The 20,626-nt window shown below is 43.2% G+C and overlaps 1 pseudogene; it reads right to left on the reverse strand.

The window, feature by feature from the left end:
• Window positions 1–671: 671 nt before the first annotated feature.
• Window positions 672–791, reverse strand: LOC134971491 (5S ribosomal RNA; annotated as a pseudogene).
• Between the last annotated feature and the right edge of the window lie 19,835 nt (window positions 792–20,626).

Raw genomic sequence — 20,626 nt, forward strand, 5'->3', positions numbered from 1 at the left:
GTTGTACAGGCTCCGCGGAGGCTGCGCAGGCCTCGTTTTTTGAGGGGGCGTTTAAACTTGAACGCATTGTCCGATGATAAGGTCATACAGATGTTCCGTCTAAATCGTAACAACATTTTCCGTCTATATGACCTTGTCAAACTGGGCCTAGACCCTGAGACAGCACGCTCTCGCCCTGTCTCAGGCCTGCACAAACTCCTGGCTGTGTTGCACTTTATGGCTACTGGCAGCTTTCAGGCTGTGTCTGGGGATAAGCTAAGAAAAACCAACAGAAGAGAGTTGGAAAGTAGACTCTTGTGTGGGAGCACACAATTCAGAGGATTGAGTGTGTGTTACTCAATACTGATAAAACATAATTTTATTAATTCATTATTAAAAAGATGATTATAGGAGTAAGTTATAAATAAGTAGTGTAGCTACGCGAAAATATAGCACTATATTCTATATAATTAGATTGGTTTTCAATACCACAATGAGAACCGGAAATCAATGTCTTTGGCCTCGTGGTTTTACTGAGATCACAATAGCACTTCTGTAAAGTATATGACCGTCATTTATTCTACAGCAATCCTATTCAGGATTAGTTAGTCGTAGAGAATTAAATCATGAGTCATACAGAACCGAGTGCTAATTGGTATTATTAGTGATCACTCTAGATCGGGCAGAAGAATTTTTTACAGTACCAGGGTGTTCCAGGGTGGTCTCCCATCCGAGTACTGACCCGGCCCTCCACTGCTTGGCTTCCAAGATCAGACGAGATCGGGCATCTCCAGCGGGGTATGTCCGCAATTTTAATCTACCCGTTCAGTCAATCCCAATACCCGTATTGCCACAGTAATGATCTGAGTCAATTGTGTGTAAGATATCTGGATCTCATGTCCATAGAGATGAAATTCTGGCAATATTGATCATATACAGTAATTAAGTACCAGGGCATCCACTATGCAAGTGGACAAAATTATGGTGAGAACAGTTAGCATATACAGGGATTTCTATGCAATGGTATCCGCTTTCATAGCCGGAAAAGGATGGTGATAATAAGGCGACAATTATAGCAATCCTATTGCTGTAATAATTATTGTGCAATCACAAATACATTAGCCTAAGATAATTTATATCACACGCACCAGAACTATTTCTCACTGTCTGTGAGCCTCTGAATCCTGATGTATTGGTAAAAGAGATTGTAATTTATACATCATGTCAGAGAGGCTAGAGTAAGAGAAAGAGAGCAGCAAAAAAACAGCTGAGGATATTCTTTGATATCCACAGTGGAAGACAATGCACACAGTTAAGTAGGAATTTGCTGCAGAGTTAGAACCAATATATAGCTGGGAAATTCTTTGTACAATTATCGGCCGTACTAAAAATTATATCCTGGTTCGCTCCCAATGCCTATTTGGTACCATTCAGGTTCAAAAACCTCTTGGAGCAAATAAGAGTATCTATGAATGCTCAATAATGCTCATAGAGCTATAAGATTGAAGCTGTCACTGGTAGGCATGTAAGAACAGTACATAAATTTGCTTCCACAATATGCTGCTAATACACATAGGCAGCATCTATGTGTTTGAAGAGAAATAATAATAATAATAAATAGCTTGTTAAGGCTGAAAAAAATGCACAAAAGGAGGGAGAATGTTTATGGTGTATAGGGTATGTGTTCATACGATACCAGTCCCACAAGGTGCTGCCTATGGAGGATTGCCGCTGGTGAGTCCTGTTGGTAACGAGGCTCCAGAGGTGTAGTGTAACTGAAGCCGCGTGCTGACTTCAGTGCGGGAGGTGTGAAAAAATCGTCGGCTATTTGGTGCTGCTAGCTTCCACATGTAGCTGCTACTCTCCGGAGTGATGCAGCGTGTGATCACGGTGTGTCTCCCTGCTCCCGGCGGCTTGCCGCCGTTGCCCGGGTAACTGTCCTTGAGTTCCGGTTTGTTGCGATCACGTGTGCGCACCACGTGACCGCAGGAGTTGACGTACGTTTCGCAGTGTAGCTTGATCACAGAACGTGTGTCTGGGAATGTCATAGGAATCTCACAGCCCTCATTTTCAAGAATCTTAACTTAGGTGATGTATACCTAACAACCTCTTCTGTTTTGTGTTTGTTTTAATTTCTTGGTGGCCAGTTCTGTCCTAAAATCTCAAGTTTATTGTTCTTTAAAATGTTCACACAGGTTTTGGCTGTTTTGCAGCCCCACATCGAGGCCTCAATCTGCTTCCCTACCCAGGAGTCTCAGTGGCATGCCGTCAGGGTAGATTTCTATGAGCTGGCTGGCATGCCCAATGTGCTTGGAGCCATAGATTGCACACACATTCAGCTGAGACCACCTAGGGGCAGGCAGCACATATATACAAACCGCCATTTTGAACACTCCACAAATGTGCAGGTGGTTTGTGATGCAAATCTCAAAATAATGAGTGTTGTTGCTGGTTACCCTGGGGGCTGCCATGACTCCTTCATCCTCAGTCAGTCATCCCTCTTTGATAAGTTTGAGGACGGACAAATGCCAGATGGATGGCTGCTGGGTATGTAATTTGATATGTGTAGGCCTGCGTATACTTTGCCCAAATACAGGTGCAGATGTATTAACCTGTAGAAGGCATAAGGAAGTGAGAAACCAGTGATCTGTGCAAGGTGATAAAGGCACCAGCCAATCTGCTCCAATATGTAAATTAACATTTAGGATCAGATTGTCTGCTACCTTTATTACCTTGCACATATCACTGGTTTTTCACTTCCTTATGCCTTCTACAGGTTAATACATCTGCCACACAGTGTGTTACCTATGCGTTGCTGTATCTTCACATGAATCACGTTACTATATCTGTCTTTTAGGTGATGGAGGATATGGCTGTTTCTCTTGGCTTCTAACTCCATTGTCCCGACCTGATACCCCTGCTGAACACAATTACAAGCATGCACATAAGTCCACGCGGAATGTGATAGAAAGATGTTTTGGTGTGCTGAAATCTAGGTTTCGGTGTCTGGATAAGTCTGGTGGCCTTTTGTTGTATAGTCCCTCCAAGGTGACTCAAATTGTGTTCTGCTGCTGCTTTCTTCATAACATGTGTTTGCAACAACATCTGCCACATGTTGAGGAGGAGGAGGAGGAAGAAAGCAGCCAGCAAGCAGAGGAATTAGAGACATCTGGTGATACTTGGAGTACTGATGTAGGGAGGCAGGTTAGGCAACAGATCATCAATCGCTATTTCTAAGGTAAGCTTGGTTTGCTTATTTCATTTGTTGTGTCTTCATAAATAGATGTTTTGTTTTTTTGGTCAAAATCCATTACTCAGAATGTGTCTGTCTCCTTGACACATACAAACATACCCTCGCTATATGATCAACAAATGTTGCATGTGTATTGTGTGTCTTTTTAATCTCAAAACAACAGATTATGAGTGGCATGCATTAAGTCTGGATAAGTGTTCGAAATCTTGCAGTGCTAATTTCTTACAAGCCCACATCATCCATTTAGTATTTCACTTTATCATTGTGTGTAATGTCCTAATGCACAGGTTCACAAACTCGGCCCCCAGGACCACACACAGTGCATGTTTTTCTCGTAACCCAGTAGAAGCACAGGTGTATGAATTACTCACAGACATATGTAAAAAGGTTCACAGGTGGAGCTAATTATGTCACTTGTGATTCTGTGAGGAGACCTGCAAAACATGCACTGTGTGGGTTCCTGATGGCCGAGTTTGAGAACCTGTGTTCCCAAAAAACACTCCTCAACATATAATATGTTTGCCTTGAGGAATACATGTGTCCCTATGTGTGATGCACCATCATATTTAAGACTCACAAACTTACTGTAATCAGGAATAATTTATTTCATAATGTTTGATGCTGTAAACTTGATGATGTGTAAGTAAATACACAGTTTGGCACACATATACATTATTATAAACAGTTTTTTGTTTTTTTTTAAAGTACATATTTGTTTGTTTCTGCATCATGTGTAAAAACATGCTTCATAATTTTTAGCACACACAAACCTGTCCCAACAATACTGACATTCATTTGGACAATGGCCCTCATTCCGAGTTGATCGGTCGCAAGGCGAATTTAGCAGAGTTACACACGCTAAGCCGCCGCCTACTGGGAGTGAATCTTAGCTTCTTAAAATTGCGACCGATGTATTCGCAATATTGCGATTACTAACTACTTAGCAGTTTCAGAGTAGCTTCAGACTTACTCTGCCTGTGCGATCAGTTCAGTGCTTGTCGTTCCTGGTTGACGTCACAAACACACCCAGCGTTCGCCCAGGCACTCCCACCGTTTCTCCGGCCACTCCTGCGTTTTTTCCGGAAACGGTAGCGTTTTCAGCCACACGCCCCTGAAACGCCGTGTTTCCGCCCAGTAACACCCATTTCCTGTCAATCACATTACGATCGCCGGAGCGATGAAAAAGCCGTGAGTAAAATTACTTTCTACATAGCAAAGTTACTTGGCGCAGTCGCAGTGCGAACATTGCGCATGCGTACTAAGCGGATTTTCATTGCGATGCGATGAAAAATACCGAGCGAACAACTCGGAATGAGGGCCAATGTTTTTCAAACAAAACAAAGGCAACATATTACAAGCTTTTTACGCCACTCAATTGTGTTCATCTTGTAATGTTATATAGATAAGATAGCTAAGATATGTATCACTAACATTGTAATTTGGATTGTCTGCAGGCAAAGAGAATGATTGGAATCTAGAAAGAGTAATGATTAGAAAAAAATCAAGTGGTCAGTTTACTTCCTGCTAACATGTATGTGTGGCATCATCAACATTTTCCTCCTCCAATACCCCAAAAAAATGAAAAGGAATAAATGTGCGTACTATTTTTAACAATTAATTTGGTGCACTTATAATTAATGATGTTAAAAAAAGGGGCAAGGAGCTAAGTGTGATATTTTGTAAAGCATCAAAAACACTTGCTAACTATTTTGAGTTACTTATCACAAATGTCTAACTATTTTTTGTTACGCTTTTTTTGGTGGCTGCTTGTCCTGCCCTTTGCCTTTAGCACTGTCATGTTGGCGTGCTCTGGTGGACCATCTTGGTGGTGATGAGACTGGCGTGATATTTGGAGTAGTCATACCAGAACTGCTGGTTGTTTGCTGTTGGTGCATGCATCTGAGTGTTTCATTCAGGTTAGTGAGGGTGGCATTGAGTTCACGTGTAGCAGCATTTTGATTGTCTACTATTCTGAATAAACTTTCATTAATCTTTTGACTGTTTTGAAAAATGCTCATATAACTTTGCTGTTGTCTGTGCTGTTCTTCCATTAGTCTGTGCTGTTCTTTCATTAGTCTGTGCTGTTCTTCCATTATGCGCTGTAAGTTGCCCATGACCTGTGTACTGTCTGTACGCATGAGTTCCATGGTATTGCCTATTCTGGTTGTTTGCTCATTTTGTCCACTCAGATTTCTTGAGATTCTTCTGAGGTGAGATGGTAGGCTTGCAAACATTTGTGTCTGCTTACGCAGGCAATCTTCATTAGTGGCCTGCTGTCTAGCCCAAATAGTCCAAAACACCTGATTAGGGCCTTGTGTTCCTGGTGTTGTTGGGCTGTGTTGTGGTGGGGGTGGTGTGCTTTGCTGTGGTGGTGTACTCACAGGTGCTGGAGGGCTCATTCCTTGCATTAATGGCTGCATTTCTAAGATGTTTGTCTCCTCCATGTCACTGTGTTGGTGTTGTTGCGGAGGGATGCTGTTCCCAGGACTCGAAGCTGAAATGTTAAACATATCTCCGTTAGCTATCCATATGGTTGTGAAATGATAAAAAAAAACTACACATGGAACACATGTCATTCACTGTTGCTTTAAACTATTCTGCCTAGCAACATCATCACTCATAGCTTAAATACATACATATGCCTGTTTGTGGCAAATGTGTCTGGTTACTTAATTGTGAAAGCAAACACTTTAGTTTTATTGTAGCTCACACATACTCCAGCATAAAAGAAACATTGTAATACATAATGTGTTACCTTATAGCTTTGTTCAAACAAACATAGTAATGTTTTTGTAGGTATTTTGCAATGTTACCTTAAGCACACATTAAATTTTTTGAAAAAATTACTTACTTTTTACAAACAAACCAACATGCTTTTTTGTTGCAGCATCTTATACCCAATGTCATACTGTATGACTCAAGTGGACATACATATCTTTACTGGATGTGGACAAGGCCATTTAGTTTGGATTCCATTTCAGCTTTTACTTACTGCAGTAAGTATTTTTGTTTTGGATGTGTTTGGACTTAATGCGGTTATGACTGATTATGATTATGTTCTGACATTTTTCACTTTTTTTTCAGTTTGATACTCACAATCAAGATGAGGGGAGTGTGGATGACGTCTTGGAGGTGTGTCCAAAATTTGGAGTAGGGGGACAGAACATACGGACGATAATCTTCATGGCGGGGTAGCCTGCTGTGTTTGTGGCGGGACAGACGACCTTGCTTTCTTTTCGGCCACAGGTTTCTTGTGGTGATGTCTAACAGAAGAGCCACTTCTGTTGCTCCATACTTCTTTGGATAGACCTTTTAATGAAAGTGCAATTTTGTTATGGCTATTCCTTTACAAGCATACCCTATACTACAATAGACACTTTACCTGCTTCCGCAGCGTCATCATCATCAGATGTGTTAGGATTTACTGGCCGACGAGTAGTACTGCTTTTTTCAGACACTGTATAAAATGAGATATATTCATAAATCATGCTATTGTGTATACATCCACCCATTATGCTTATAAACATTTTTACCTTTAGAAATGCTTGGTTTTTAATTCTAAAAAACATAAGGACCAGAAATACCAAAAAAAAAAAAAAAAAAAAAAAATGCACTATGGCAACATCAAGACAGGCGAACATGTACAGGACACTGACATAGGCCACAAGTTAAAGGAATGGTTTTTTATTTTTAAAAAAACACACAAATTAATTTTGCATTTGTTTTAAAAATAATACAGATGCAATATCTAATTAGCTCTGTGATGTGGCACTCCAAATACACATTACCACTATATGTCCACCAAAAAAAACCAGCAAATTTTAAGTTTTCAAAAAATGCCGTATGGTGTCACGGTACAAATACAAGCAACAAAAAAATGTAATTTAAAAATAAAAAAAAAAACATAACATTCTCTAAAGATGACATTACACGTGTAAGTGGTTTACAAACCACTTTCCAGTACTCCAGCCTCTAACATGACAACAACTTATTTTAATTAAAAAAAACATGGATCACATATATAAAACATAGTCATAATTTTTAACGTAAAAAACGCCCAAAAGGAAAGCATTATAGCAGGACAAATCAGAGACACAACAAGTCCAAACTACACATGCTAAATATCTGTCTGAAAAACACATGACATACAATAAAGTAAGATGTTACATTGGCTTTTAGCTAACACATGACCCAAAACAATGTATTTGCAGAAACACTTGAAGATGGGAGTAATATGCAACGTCACATGACACAGATTACAAAATAAAACTTATAAAAATGTTATAAATAAAAAAAAAACATGCTCACCATTCTTCCTTGGCCTATCTGAATCCCGGACATGGGTTGCAGAGACAACTTCAGGAGGTATTACACTCCGCATGGGCTCCTCATACTCCAGATATCTTGCAATATAGGGCTGCCCACCACCGGTTTGCCGAGCCGACTTGGCCTCCTTGGCCATTTTGAACTTGACACGACGCTTTATGTCATAGTACCGTTTGCGGCATGTGTCCTCCGTCCGCTTGACCACCCCCTCACTATTGACAGCAGCAACAACTTTCGACCACAACACCGTCTTCCTCCGTGTTGGCACCTTGGCGGACTCAGGGCCAAATAGCTGCCTCTGATACTTTATCAGCTCACGCACCAATGCAACATTTTCAGCAAAACTAAACTTAACATTCCGCCCAGTCTTAGTAGTGGTGCGTGGCTGCGGAGCACTCTGACTGTCACTGTCACTTGAGGCTGCTGCAGCAACCTCACCCACCTCCTCCACCTCACTAACCTCACTAACACTCACCTCCTCCACCTGACCGACCTGCTCCCCCTCACTCACACCCTCCACCTCTGAGTCACACATAATTGTGTGTCTAAACAGTTAACACAGGAAAAAAAAAAGACAAACAACACACTCCTCCACTACCACTACACAACTCACACACACACACACACACACACACATACACACAAACACTGACAAGGGACTATAAAGAAAAATAACTTGGACTAAAAATGAGACAAAACCACAAAATACAAGACAACAAGAATGACAAGACGACTTTCAAACACAATACCACACTCAGAAATCGCTACCAACACTCCTCTTCAAACCACAAAATCACCTACCTCCACAGCACAACCTCCCTCCTCCTCACCACTAACTAAACCCACGAGGTGCGAACGGTTTGGGGCGTATTTATATGGTTGCGCACAGACCCTCCTACCATCTGAAACACAACCAATCACAAACGGGGATGAAAATCGAAACTGAAAGTGAAAATGCGGCCGCGGAAAAAAAAAACCCTGCCGCGTATAACTTAGTGAAAAAACGACCAAATCCAACAAAAACACGTACGCAAACGACAATGACGGCCGTAAATGTGGCTAAAATAACCGACTGGCATCGACATCGGAAAACACGAAAACCATAAAGTCGACTGCTTCGTAACTTTGCGTATATGGATTCAAAAAGTTGCATGAAAATGCACCCGATACAAAACGAGTTTAAACACTACACAAACCGACTCAAACACGAATATTAGTAAATATTGCCCCTGTTGTCCGTGGAATGAATATGGCCATTGACATGTCTGGTCAAATTACAAAAAAAATCACCTCTTCGGTGTGGATTTATTTTAACAGAAATGCGGACAACAGGTGTCAAGCCGTGTGTTGCCTTTGTCAAGCTGTAATAAGTAGGGGTAAGGACGTTAACCACCTAGGAACATCCTCCCTTATACGTCACCTAGAGCGCATTCATCAGAAGTCATTGACAAGTTCAAAAACTTTGGGTGACAGTGGAAGCAGTCCACTGACAACTAAATCCCTTCCTCTTGTACCCAAGCTCCTGCAAACCACACCACCAACTCCCTCAGTGTCAATTTCCTCCTTAGACAGAAATGCCAATAGTCCTGCAGGCCATGTCACTGGCAAGTCTGACGAGTCCTCTCCTAACTGGGATTCCTCCGATGCATCCTTGAGTGCAACGCCTACTGCTGCTGGCGCTGCTGTTGTTGCTGCTGGGTGTCGATTGTCATCCCAGAGGGGAAGTCGGAAGACCACTTGTACTACTTCCAGTAAGCAACTGACTGTCCAACAGTCCTTTGCGAAGAAGATGAAATATCACAGCAGTCATCCAGGGCCGGTTCAAGGGCGCTCTGCGCCCCGGGCAGGAAAAGGGGTGTGGCCTAATACAGGGGCGTGGTCAGTTACGCCCCCTGCACATTGCTAGCGCCGCTTGAATGCTGAGCGGTGCGCGATGACGTCATCGCGCACCGCACAACAAAAGGTCCTCTCCACGAAGGGAAACTAGACGCTATGCATCTAGTTTCCTTCGTGGAGAGGACCTTTGCTGTGCGGTGCGCGATGACGTCATCGCGCACCGCTCAGCAAAGTTACTCTCCACGAAGGGAAACTAGACGCATAGCGTCTAGTTCCCTTCACAGGAGGCGGACGGGGACGGCAGCGGGCAGCGGGCAGCGGAGGCGGACGGGGGACACAGCGGGCAGCAGTGGCGGATCTTGCCACGGTGCGGCGCCCTCCGGATGGCGCCAGCGCCCTCCAGGAAGGCGGCGCCCCGGGCAAAAGTCCTGCTTGCCCGTGGCAAGATCCGCTACTGCAGTCATCCTGCTGAAAAGCGGATAACTCAGGTCTTGGCAGCTGTGTTGGTGTCCGGTATCCACCGTTAATTCACAGGGAATTAGAGAATTGCTTGAGGTACTGTGTCCCCGGTACCAAATACCATCTAAGGTTCCACTTCTCTAGGCAGGCGATACCGAGAATGTACACAGACGTCAGAAAAAAATTTCCTAAAAAATGCAGTTGTACCCAATGTCCACTTAACCACGGACATGTGGACAAGTGGAGCAGGGCAGACTCAGGACTATATGACTGTGACAGCCCACTGGGTAGATGTATTGCCTCCCGCAGCAAGAACAGCAGCGGCGGCACCAGTAGCAGCATCTCGCAAACGCCAACTCGTTCCTAGGCAGGCTATGCTTTGTATCACCGCTTTCCATAAGAGGCACACAGCTGACAACCTCTTACGGAAACTGAGGAACATCATCGCAGAATGGCTTACCCCAATTGGACTCTCCTGGGGATTTGTGAAATCGGACAACGCCACCAATATTGTGCGTGCATTACATGTGGGTAAATTCCAGCACGTCCCATGTCTTGCACATACATTGAATTTGGTAGTGCAGAATTATTTAAAAAACGACAGGGGCGTGCAAGAGATGCTGTCGGTGGCCCGAAGAATTGCGGGCCACTTTCGGCATTCAGCCACCGCGTGCTGAAGACTGGAGCACCAGCAAACACTCCTGAACCTGCCCCGCCATCATCTGAAGCAAGAGGTGGTAACGAGGTGGAATTCAACCCTCTATATGCTTCAGAGGATGGAGGATCAGCAAAAGGCCATTCAAGCCTATACATCTGCCTACGATATAGGCAAAGGAGGGGGAATGCACCTGACTCAAGCGCAGTGGAGAATGATTTCAACGTTGTGCAAGGTTCTGCAACCCTTTGAACTTGCCACACGTGAAGTCAGTTCAGACACTGCCAGCCTGAGTCAGGTCATTCCCCTCATCAGGCTTTTGCAGAAGCAGCTGGAGAGATTGAAGGAGGAGCTAAAATGGAGCGATTCCACTAGGCATGTGGGACTTGTGGATGGAGCCCTTAATTCGCTTAACCAGGATTCATGGATGGTCAATCTGTTGAAATCAGAGCACTACATTTTGGCCACCGTGCTCGATCCTAGGTTTAAAGCCTTCGTTGTATCTCTCTTTCCGGCAGACACAAGTCTGCACATGTTCAAAGACCTGCTGGTGAGACACTTGTCAAGTCAAGCGGAACGTGACCCGTCAACAGCTCCTTCTTCACATTCTCCCGCAACTGGGGCTGCGAGGAAATGACTAAGAATTCCAAGGCCACCCGCTGGCGGTGATGCAGGGCAGTCTAGAGCGAGTGCTGACATCTGGTCCGGACTGAAGGACCTGCCAACGATTACTGACATGTCGTCTACTGTCACTGCATATGATTCTGTCACCATCGAAAGAATGGTGGAGGATTATATGAGTGACCGCATCCAAGTAGGCAAGTCAGAAAGTCCGTACGTATACTGGCAGGAAAAAGAGGCAATTTGGAGGCCCTTACACAAACTTGCTTTAAGTTGCCCCCCCCCCCCCCCCCCCCCCCCTCCAGTGTGTAGTCTGAAAGAGTGTTTAGTGCAGCCGGCCACCTTGTCAGCAATTGGCGTACGAGGTTACTTCCAGAAAATACAAGAAAGGAAGGAGGCTGCGCTAGTGGAGGAAAGAACGATATAAACAAATCAATGTGTAATTAAAAAATTTATTAAAATACATTAGTTCATTAAAAAGCAATAATTCTGTGCAAGATAATGTGCCAAATATATGCAGGAAAAAAAAAAGATAGAATTTGCCAATGCTATGCAAAGATAGGAGTTTACCCAAGGTGTTGGTACAGGATTGGTGAAGGTAATTCTCTAGAGTCCGTTCCTTATTTTGCCCATCAATATAGTGTCCAGTGATATTCCGGTAAGGAAATTCCCTTTTAGATGTTACTGAGGAGAGTCCATGGAGAATTTCTATATACCGCTAGAGGATTAGTGCAATGTCTCATGGATGTAGAGTACCTCATGCAATGCGGAAATAGGCTGGTGCCTCTCTCGGGCTCCTCCGGATAACTGGTCGGCAGAATGGGCTGGTTCGGGTCCAATTCAGATATATCCTGTTCCAACGGGTAAGTACCTGACGTGTTTCGCTGCATAAACCTTGCAGCTTTTTCAAAGGTGTATTCTAATGCCTGGGTTTTGGCTTTATATACCCTAGACAAGATGGTGGCTTAATTGGCAGTACAGTGGCACAGGCATAATTTTAAATTGGAAAAAGAAATATTAGTGCCAAACAGGAAATGTGCATCCAGGTGCCAATTAAGCCACCATCTTGTCTAGGGTATATAAAGCCAAAACCCAGGCATTAGAATACACCTTTGAAAAAGCTGCAAGGTTTATGCAGCGAAACGCGTCAGGTACTTACCCGTTGGAACAGGATATATCTGAATTGGACCCGAACCAGCCCATTCTGCCGGCCAGTTATCCGGAGGAGCCCGAGAGAGGCACCAGCCTATTTCCGCATTGCATGAGGTACTCTACATCCATGAGACATTGCACTAATCCTCTAGCGGTATATAGAAATTCTCCATGGACTCTCCTCAGTAACATCTAAAAGGGAATTTCCTTACCGGAATATCACTGGACACTATATTGATGGGCAAAATAAGGAACGGACTCTAGAGAATTACCTTCACCAATCCTGTACCAACACCTTGGGTAAACTCCTATCTTTGCATAGCATTGGCAAATTCTATCTTTTTTTTTTCTTTTTTTTTCCTGCATATATTTGGCACATTATCTTGCACAGAATTATTGCTTTTTAATGAACTAATGTATTTTAATAAATTTTTTAATTACACATTGATTTGTTTATATTGTTCTTTCCTCCACTAGCGCAGCCTCCTTCCTTTCTTGTACTTTCCACCTGGGAGTGACTCCCCTGTAACATTGGCTGCTGCTTAGCCAACCATCTCGTCTCACAGCGCCCGTATACCTTTGGGTATATTTTACCTTATTTCTACTTCCAGAAAATGTGGAGAAGATGATGTTCATCAAAATGAATTATAATCAGTTCCTCCGTGGAGACATTCACCAGCATTTGCCTCCAGAAAGTACACAGGGTCCTGAGATGGTGGATTCCAGTGGGGACGAATTAATACTCTGCGAGGAGGGGGATGTACACAGTGAAAGGGGTGAGGAATCGGAGGATGATAATGAGGTTGACATCTTGCCTCTGTAGAGCCAGTTTGTGCAAGGAGAGATTGATTGCTTCTTTTTTGGTGGGGGCCCAAACCAACCAGTCATTTCAGCCACAGTCGTGTGGCAGACCCTGTGGCTGAAATTATGAGTTTGTTAAAGTGTGCATGTCCTGTTTATACAACATAAGGGTGGGAGGGCCCAAGGACAATTCCATTTTGCACCTCTTTTTTTATTATTTATCTCTGCATCATGTGATGTTTGGGGCTAATTTTTTTAAGTGCCATCCTGTCTGACACTGCAGTGCCACTCCTAGATGGGCCAGGTGTTTGTGCCGCCCTCTTGGGTCGCTTAGCTTAGTCATCCAGCGACCTCAGTGCAAATATTAGGACTAAAAATAGTATTGTGAGGTGTGAGGTGTTCAGAATAGACTGGAAATGAGTGGAAATTATGGTTATTGAGGTTAATAATACTATAGGATCAAAATTACCCCAAAATTCTATGATTTAAGCTGTTGTTGAGGTGTTTTAAAAAAAAAACACCCGATTCCAAAACACACCCGAATCCGACAAAAAATTTCAGGGAGGTTTTGCCAAAACGGTCCGAATCCAAAACACGGCCGCAGAACCGAATCCAAAACCAAAATACAAAACCCGAAACATTTCCGGTGCACATCTCTAATTATAATGTACCTGCTGAAGTAATGCTTTATGACTAGTTAACAACTATAAATCATGTTACACCCGGAATATCACCGTCAATATTTTAAATGTTATAACCTTAGATATAATTTTCAATCAGAAATTTATCCAATCCGTTTTAAATGCATTTACAGAGTCCACCATTACCACCTTCTGTGGCAGGGAATTCCAAATCCTTATTGCCCTTACCGTGAACCCTTTTCTACGTTGTGTACAGAATTTTCTCACCTCTAGCCTCAGCGAGTGCCCACGTGTCCTATACAGAGTTCTTTTAATAAACAAATCCCCTGCTAACTCCTTGTAATGATCCTTTACATATTTGAAGATATTAATAATGGCTCCTCTTAGACGCCTCTTTTCTAGTGTATACATATTTAACCTAGTAAGCCTTTCCTCGTACTCCAGTGTCTCTAACCCTTTAATCAATTTAGTAGCTCGCCTTTGAACTCTTTCTAGTTCCCCGATATCTTTTATAATATGGTGCCCAAAACTGAACACAATATTCAAGATGTGGACGTAGCAATGACTTGTACAGCGGCAGGATTACACTCTCATCCCTTGCCTCAATTCCTGGTTTTATGCACGCTAGCACCTTACTTGCCTTCTTTACTGCGCTTTGACAATGTATACGGTTATTAAGCCTATTATCAATGAGTACCCCCAAATCCTTTTCCGATACTGTTACTCCTAGACTTTCCCCATTTAATATGTAGGATGCAAGTTTGTATTTAGTCCCGAAATGCATAACCTTGCATTTTTCTATATAGAACCTCATTCTCCATTTAGACGCCCGGATTTCAAGTTTAGATAAGTCATTCTGTAGAGACTCCACGTCTATTTCCGAATTAATTACCCTACACCAGGCTTTTTCAACCAGTGTGCCGTGGCACACTAGTGTGCCGCGACCAGTTGCAAGGTGTGCCGCGGAGCCAGAGCAGCTTCCTGCACCGTCAGAGTGAACTGTTGGCCCGGGATCTTCTTAGAGGATCAGTTGTGCTCCGGACATGACCTATGCCTTGAAACTATGCGATATCATAGGTCACAGCCGCCGCATCTCACCACCCAGCCAGCCCACCTGCCTGCATACACATCTTCCAGTTCCCGCTTGCATACGCAGCTTTCCTTGCCTACCCACCTCCACACCTGCCCGACCGCCCGTTGCTCTGTATTCGCAGAACTCCACTATGAACAACCCCCGCCACTGAGGGACAGGGAGGAAGACAGCTGATAATAATATTTGTTATTTTATTTCTCCTGTGGGGAACAATAGTATTTCAATAGGATTTATGTGGGGAGAATAAGAACAATGTGAATAATTCATGTGGGGAGCAATAGGATTTATGTGGGGAACAATGTGATTGTTTTTTCAGAGTAGGCCAATGTATGTGTGGATTTTTTTTTTTTTTTACTGTGAGGGCCAATGTGTGTGTTTTGTTTTTTTTCTGTGGGGCACTGATGGTGTGCCTTGGCAATTTTAAAATATTGTTCAGTGTGCCGCGAGTAAAAAAAGGTTGAAAATCACTGCCCTACACAGTTTAGTATCATCTGCAAAGATTGACACTGTGCTTTCCAGGCCTAATTCTAGGTCATTGATTAATATGTTGAACAGTAGTGGCCCGAGTATGGACCCTTGTGGTATTCCTCTGACTACTGGTATCCAGCTTGAGGACAACCCGTTGACCACTACTCGCTGTACCCTGTTATCCAGCCAATTACTAATCCATGTACAAACAGTTTTTCCTAGGCCAAGCTCCTTTAATTTGACGATCAGTCTCCTGTGAGGCACTGTATCGAAGGCTTTTACCAAATCTAAGTAGACCACATCCACTGCTTTTCCCTGTTCAAGATTGTCGCTCACTTCCTCATAGAAGCTAACTAAGTTAGTTTGACATGATCTGTCCCTCACAAACCCATGCTGGTTCTTGATAATAATCTTAGCGGTCTGCAGATACTCCTGTATGCTATCCCTCAGAATTCCTTCCAATATTTTCCCCACTATAGATGTCAAACTAACCGGTCTGTAGTTACCCGGATGATTTTTGGATCCCTTTTTAAATAATGGCACTACCTCAGCTATACGCCAATTCTTTGGTACCATGCCTGATCTAATTGAACTATTGAAAATCAAGTATAGGGGTCATGATAGTTGTGACCTAAGCTCCATAAGAACCCTCGGGTGAAGTCCATCAGGGCCAGGTGATTTATTAATCTTAATTTTTCTTAGTCTCTCCCAGACTACTTCTTCACTTAAACAAGTATCTAACCATGAATCATTACTGTCACTATCGTTATGCACTTCTCCCACCGTCAGTTCTTCTCTGGTGAACACTGATGAAAAAAATTTTGTTCAGTATTTCCGCTTTTATTTCGTCATCATTTATCAATACTCCAAATTCATCTATTATTGGACCTATGTTCTAATTTTTTAACCTTTTACTGTTTATGTATTTCAAAAACTTTTTAGGATTGGTTTTACTCTCTATAGCGATTTGCTTTTCGTTTTCAATTTTAGCTGCTCTTATTGCTCTTTTGCATCTTTTATTGCATTCCTTGTAGTACTGGAATGATCCGCCTTTCCATTAGATTTTAATGCTTTGAAAGCATGCTTCTTTTTATCCATTTCTGCCTTGACCTTCTTGTTAAGCCACATCGGTTTGAGTTTGGTACTCCTGCATTTACTGCCCATGGGAATAAATTTGTGAATATTGCTATCTAGCAACCCTTTTAAAGCATTCCACATTTCCGAAGTGTTCTTGCTATGAAATAAAACTTCCCGCTCAACATTGTTTAGTGCACAACTTAGCATACTGAAATTAGCCTTCCTAAAGTTAAATGTTTTGGTTGAACCCTTATAGCAATGTTTCCTGAAACTGATGTCAAATGTGATCATATAGTGATCACTGTTACCCAAAGTCTCCCCAACTTTAGTGTTTGATATAATGTCCACATTATTAGTAATTACTAGATCCAGAGTAGTTTTACCCCTAGCTGGGTCCTCGACTATTTGAGACAAGTAATGATCCTTTAACATATTTAAGAACCTGTTGCCCCTAGCTTTAACACATGAATTGTTACTCCAATTTATATAAGGATAATTAAATTCCCCAATCACTAGGATGTCCCTCAGCCCTTTTGATTTGCTGCAAGAGTTGTTATTCCTCATGTATGCTAATATCTGGCTGTTTGTAGCATGTGCCTATGAATAGTTTATTTGCATCAATACCCCCACTTGAGATTTCAACCCATAGTGACTCCACATTATCACCAGTCCCCTCATAAATAACCTCCTTTAAGCATGGGTTAACAGATGGTTTAACATAAAGACATACACCTCTTACTCTTTTGCTTGCCCTGTCCCTCCTGAAAAGAGAATACCACTCCAAGTTTGCAACCCAGTTGTGAGAGTCGTCCCACCATGTTTCCATAATACCTATAATATCATACTCAGCCTTTGATGCTAACAATTCCAAGTCCCACATTTTACCTGCTAGGCTTCTTGCGTTTGCAAGCATACATTTTAGTTTAGCAGTTCCCTTGTCCGTTTGTTTTTTTTAAAGGTATCCTAACATGGTTTACTAGTGCCTCCCTAGAGTTACTCTTACTGACTGTCCATCTTGCTCCCTCTCCACCCCCACCATACTTAATACTGCCCGCTGCTCTTGCCCTCCCCCCTTCTCCACCCCCATTTAGCTCACTACCACCATCCTTACTATTCTCTCTGCATGATCCATAGTTTCTAGCTAAACCCTTCCCCCAGGCTCCTAGTTTAAAAGCTCCTCCAACCTACTAACCATCCTTCCCTCCAGCACCGCAGCCCCTTCCTCATTCAGGTGCAATCCATCGCAACAAAAAAGATGGCACCTGACGAGAAGTCCGCCAAGTGTTCCAGGAACACAACCCCCTCCTTCCTACACCAGTCTCTAAGCCACATATTTACCTCCCTGATCTCCCTCTTCCTCCCTGGGCTAGCGTGTGGCACTGGTAATATTTCGGAGAATATTACCTTAGATGTCCTTTCTTTTAGTTTCTTGCCTAAGTCCCTATAATCTTTCTTAAGGACATCCCACCTACCACTAACTTTGTCGTTGGTGACAATGTGCACCAAGACCGTCGGGTCGTTCCCAGTCACTCCCAACAATCTATATACCATGTCTTGATGTGCCGTACCTGAGCACCCGGGAGACAACAGACCATACGGCGATCACCATCCCCGTAGCAGATTGCCCTATCTGCCTTCCTGATGATAGAGTCCCTTGCCACCACCATCTGACTGGGTGCCTCTCTATCTTTCATCCCATCTGAGCCGGGGGGACCACGTCTCCGGTAGCTAGAGTGAACAGTCTCCTCTGGCTCTGTCATTTCCTCGCTATCATCCACCGAATCTTCGTCCAATCGGGCAAATTTGTTCGGGCTTGATAGTTCAGAGATGTCGTGCCTCCCTCTCTTTTTCTTCCATCTAACAGTGACCCAGCTGGATACCTGATTATCCTCGTCTACCGGTCCCCCCCCCCCTGCAATTCCTCCACCATTCTATCTAAACTTTGCTCGAGATTATGAATATCCCTCAGTCGCGTAACAGAATGCTCTAGATCAGTTACCTGGGCTTGCAGGGCAACCATTCGCACACATCTCGTGCATATGTATTCGCACTGGGTCAGCTGCTACAGATGCGTATACATCTGCACGACACTCACTGAGTGAGATTCTCAATCACGGCCCCTCCCATTTCTTTGAAAACTCTAACTCCCTATTATCTTCCGATGAACAATGGAAACCAATGCAAACTATGCATTACGATATTGATTATGACCTAGCTGTGAAGAGAATCAATATTTACAACACAGCAGAGATAGCCAATTCAATCACATACACAATGAAGTAGATAATCAATACTTATCTGAGTGGGCCCTCTCCTGCGTCACCACTACTCCTCCTTGCAGTTGCTCCAGCTCTCTGCACCTCTTTCTCACTTACTGCTGTGCACCCGGCTTCAGGCACCTACTTCGTCCACCGTTCTCAGTCCTCTCTCACGCGGGCTGTGGCTGCAGCAGTGCACACTCACTCACCCAGCAGCAGCAGCCCTCACACACTTTCTCTCCCCAAGCAGCACACACTCACTCTCACCCTGCAGCAGCAGCACTCACACACTTTCTCACCCCCAGCCGCGCACACTCACTCACCCAGCAGCAGCAGCCCTCACACTTCCCTCTTTCACACACTTTCACACACACGGAAACGTGGCCCTCACACACTTACTTGCTCACTTACTCACTCCACTAGCAGTCTAGCTGCGGTAGCAGCAATGGCCCGGCAGTGGTAGGGCCCTCACACTCACACACTCTCACTCACTCTCACTTACTCCCACACACACAGCAGCGGCAGCAGCAGCAGCAGCGATCCCCTGTACGCAGCCCGCTCAGCCCGGCGCCGCTTCCGGACTCCCGGCCTCTTCCCATGTATTCGACACTTCCGCTTCCGTCCCCCAGTTCTCTGTCAGCGTCTCACTCCTCCCATCAGCGTCCTGTCACTCCTCCTCCAATAAATAATAAATAAATAAATGACCAGCAGCCACTTCTGATTGGCTGATTGCGTCTGAAACATTCACACTGATTGGTCACTATTGTGATTGTTATTAAGGGGTACATTTACTAAGCAGTGATAAGAGCGGAGAAGTGAGCCAGTGGAGAAGTTGCCCATGGCAACCAATCAGCACTGAAGTAACATCTATAATTGGCATACTATAAAATGATACAGAGCTGCTGATTGGTTGATGGGGAAATTTCTCCACTGGCTCACTTCTCCGCTCTTATCACTGCTTAGTAAATGTCACCCATAATGTGAAGCTACAATACTTAATTGATATTTGTGGCAGTTACAAATAATCACATTTGAAAACAACAGTTGTTTGTATTTAATTAATTTTTAATTTTATTTATACGATTCAATTCCCACCATGGCCCTAATTGTAGAGTTTGTATATTATTTTGGGGTTGCGTGCGTTTTTTCCGGATGTTCCAGTTTCCTCCCGACAAAAATTAACCCTAGTGTGTACGTGTGTACATATAGTGTGGATTATAGATTGTAAGATCTTCTGGGGCAGGGACTGATGTGAATGCCCAAATAATGTGATATACTGTATAAATATCTAGTAGTAGTAGTAGTGAAAATAATAATAATAATAATAAGAAGAAGAAGAAGAAGAAGAAGAAGAAAAATATTGTATCATATGTATAAGACAGTTTTTAACAGAATTAAATGTGTAAAACTTGAGAAACGTGACTTAAGAAATTACTACTAACACTGGCATGAATTTAAATTTCCTTGTGTAAACCCGGAATTAAAAATATTGGGAGGTATTCCCTAGTAGCGCGAAACATTCAAATTAAGTAAAAAAAAATTACTGAGCGAAATAACAGACTGGCGCAGCTTGGGTACATTTCTTATGGTGCACCAAAAGGGGCAATTTGGAGAGATTTGAGGATGGGTTAGTGAGGACACACAGTGGCAAACGCAGGATGTACTTTGGAGGGTTGTAACACTATATATATATATATATATATATATATATATATATATATATATATATATATATATGTAGAATTTCGGCGGCACTCAGGAGAATAAAACACACAGACGCAGCCACTTAGAGCAAGCCAACGTTTCAATGCTGTCGCATTTTCGTCAGGGCAGTAACAAAATGTAAAAACACTCACCATTAAATGTGCTCCCCTCACCATCATATATAGCTTGAAAAATAAGATTTTACTTACCGGTAAATCTATTTCTCGTAGTCCGTAGTGGATGCTGGGGACTCCGTAAGGACCATGGGGAATAGACGGGCTCCGCAGGAGACATGGGCACTTT

The sequence above is a fragment of the Pseudophryne corroboree genome, chromosome 11 (assembly GCF_028390025.1).
Source record: "Pseudophryne corroboree isolate aPseCor3 chromosome 11, aPseCor3.hap2, whole genome shotgun sequence".
Lineage (NCBI taxonomy): Eukaryota > Metazoa > Chordata > Amphibia > Anura > Myobatrachidae > Pseudophryne > Pseudophryne corroboree.